A 3,580-nucleotide genomic window follows, 5' to 3' on the forward strand; every position below is an offset into this window, starting at 1 on the left:
GTGGGGAAGGAGCTGAGCCACTTGAACATTTTCCGTTTCCCAAAACAAATACCCAACTTCCTGCCCAGGCCCCACGTTCTGCCCCAGGAATTTTCCAGCCAAATACCAAGGACTTGAGTGTGATCTTGGGCAAGACCCTTCTCCACTCTGAAGAGGTCTATGTCCTCGCCACATACCATGTGGTTCCTCACTCACCTACCCGACTCTGGAATTCTATAACTAAATATGAAGCCATGTTTCCAAATGTTCTCTTTTCTCTCCAAGTCCCTGCACACCTTATGATGTATTGAACCTAACAAGGCCTTGTTTGAGGCAGCATTAACAAAATAATTATTGAAAGATTTCATCTCAGTTCATCCTTAGTACCAGCCTGAGAGGAGGTACTACTTTTGTCCCCATTTTACAGATAAGAACACTAAGTCTAGAGAGTTAAGATGATGTTCCAATTAAACAGTAGAGTTCAGATTTGAACTCAAGGCTGTGTGACTCCCAATACCATACTCCTTATTATCTTGCCATTACCATACCACCCTGTGATATATGAGGGATCAACTTCCCTTGCTCTAGCTGGGGAAACTGAGGCCAGAGAAGAGAGATGAATTCCTCAAAGTCATACAGAAAGTTCATGGCAGAACTGGGTGAATCCAGGCTTTGTGCCTCCCAGCTTACCTTCACCTCCTGCCCAGTACTGGCTAATTTTCAAAGAGGAAAATTGATGAACAGACATAGCCTTTGAGCTGGAGTCAAATGCCCAGAACTGAATGGGGGTGGGGTGGTCAGGTGGGGAAGGTCATGTTTGTTCAGCCCAGCCTGGGTCCATCCTCCCTGAGCTCAGTCCAGAGAAGTGTTGACTTTGAGCAAGTCTTAGAGGGAGAAAAGGTGACATTACCTGTGGAGTGGGGGAGGGCTGGGCCAGAGGGTCACCCTGCAACCTTCTCCATTCTCCTCCAAAATAGCCCCACTGTGCTCTCCACTCTCTCTCATTCAATCACTCACCCAAAAAAACCATATAAAGTGCCTACTATGTGCTACCACCAAGATAAGCAATGACAGGTGCATCCCAGGTCTCTATCCAAGAGTTGACGGTGACCAGGCAGTCACAGCGCATGTACAGAGGCGAGGCTAGAGAAGAGGCAGCAGGAGAAAGTTCTGCTGAAGCTGAGGCCTGCAGGATGAGTCAGAGCTAGGCAGAGTATTCCAGGAAGAGGAAACAGCATGTGCAAGGGTTAGGGGGCCAGAAATGGGATTATGTGGCTGAGGGTTTAATGTGACACAGACAGCAGAGCGATGCAACTGGAGAGGAAAGCAGAGCTGGGCCACACCATGCTGTGAGACATCTGAGGGCACTGTGGAGCCATGACAAGGTTTTAAGCAGGTCAAGGGTGAGGTCATATTTGAACAGGAAAGAGCAAAACTGGAGGCAGAGAAGACTGGTAAGGCTGTAGCACAGGGTAGAGAGAAAGACAGAAGAAGGGAGAAGTTTCCTGGGAGCACTGGGGGCTGTTTTGGAGTCCTATTGCTCAGCCTCACTCCCTTATTTCAAGAGCCCCAGAGAGGACAGGTAGAGCAAGCTGGCAGGTCCCACATTCTTCCTCACACCAGTACAACCCGTAGAATGTGATTCCTGCTGTCTCCCACAAGCCAGCCTCTGCATCTCAGCCTCTCCATCTGGTAGAGGGGAATATCACAGGCAGTTTGCCAGGTTGGATTAGACAACGCATAGAAAGCATCTGGTGTTATTAACATCACTTCTTTCACTTGGAGTCCACAAACATGGACCAAGTACCATGAACTTCTAAGTGACAGCCACTGGTGGGTGGGGGGGGGGAGGCTATTGGCTACTTGCCCAAAGGCACTCAATTTCTGGCTCCAAGACTGTTCTTGCCTATACCATGCCTCCTCCAGACCTGGGATCCCAACCTTGTGTGGGCACAGTTACTGAGGGCAGGGGCATAGCTTTGATGCTTCAGTCTCTTTGGCCAGATGTTGGTGGCTTACAGGCTGTAGTGATCAAAATTCCCGCCCTGTTGTCCTTGTCCACTCTGCTGATCATCAGCTGCATATTATGGAAGACGTGTTGCAAGTGGTCTTGGGTTTCCCACCCCAGCCCACAATCCCCATCGGGAGCCCAGGTAAGCCATTCAAGACTGAAAGACTGGAAAGCTTCCATTCTGTTTTATTCTCAGTCTCCTTGTGCACAACAAGGAGAAAAAAGCCTTATCATGTGTGTATTGTCCAAATGTGTGACATGTGACCCTTAAGTCAAGAGAAGAAACCCCTTTACTCTCTTGAGGTAATAAGCAATAATGTATGAGCTAGATAAAGCCACACAGAGGTCACAGCCATGTTGTGTGGCCTCACAGTCTCTGTACCCTTGTCCAGGTTCTGTTGGACATAACTCACAAACTCTTGGCTCAAGGAAGCCCATCTGCAGCCACTATAACTGTCACTCTGGGTGACTATGAGACCTAGGTTGCCCTTGGCCATACACTGCCCCCTATCTCCCTGAAAATCTCCCTACCCTGACCTGGTGGGACCTCCACAGGGAACCTCACCAAGGAACAGGAAGTCCTGCTCCAGGGACCGGATGAGAGCATGTAGTTTCACTCCAGCTGGGCTGGGGCTTATCACATTACCCAAGGCTTGCTGTCCTTAGAATTTTCCACCTGTCATCTTATTTTTTTTAAGATTTTATTTATTTATTTGACAGAGAGAGAGAAAGCACATGCACGGGGAGTGGGAGAGAGTGAAGTAGGCTCCCCCATTGAGCAGGGAACCTGATGAAGGTCTTGATCCCAGGACCTTGGGATCATGGTCTGAAGGTGGATGCTTAACCAACGGAGCTACCCAGGCACCCCACCACTTGTCATATCTTAAAACACCTCTGCTTTCCTGAGGTCATGGAGTTTCTGCTTGTTACATGGTTCTTCTGGAGAACATGGCCCTAAGCCCCTGACAGGCAAGTCTTAGATGGCATGGAAATTACCAGGACTCTGAATCCCTGCCCAGCCTGGAGCCTCCCCTCTACCTTACCCACTGCCTGATCTCTAGATTCTGAGGGGCAACAAAGGGAGGAAGCAGGTATCACATAGCTAACACAAAAGCCCAGAATTCTCACTAGTGCCCTAAGATCTCAGACATCTGTTCTTTCTGCCCAGCACAGGTTCATGGCTTCTTTCCACCCATTCAATGATAACCAAGTGTGTTGGGTGTTGTGTTCATATGGACAAATGAGACCCAGACAAGTGATCTGTTCTTGGAGCAGAATAATAATAATGAGAAGTGCTTGGATGGGGTACAGGAGTTTGTAGAAGCATAGAGAAGAGAGACAATTAACCAGGAAGGGAAGGAGAGTTGAGATTTCCAAGAAGTGGCATCTTAACCAAGAACTGAAGAATGACTAGCAAATTGTTGAAAAGAAGGTGGAAAAGGTAGCATGAAGAGAAAGCCCAATGTAGGGGTTGGCAAAATATGGCCCACTTCCTGGTTTTATATAAAGTTTTATTGGAACACAATCATATCCATTCACTTGTGTTTTTATGACTACTTTTGTTGTGACAAATAGTTGTTGACTACAAAT

The sequence above is a fragment of the Mustela erminea genome, chromosome 10 (genome assembly GCF_009829155.1).
Source record: "Mustela erminea isolate mMusErm1 chromosome 10, mMusErm1.Pri, whole genome shotgun sequence".
NCBI classification, from domain to species: domain Eukaryota; kingdom Metazoa; phylum Chordata; class Mammalia; order Carnivora; family Mustelidae; genus Mustela; species Mustela erminea.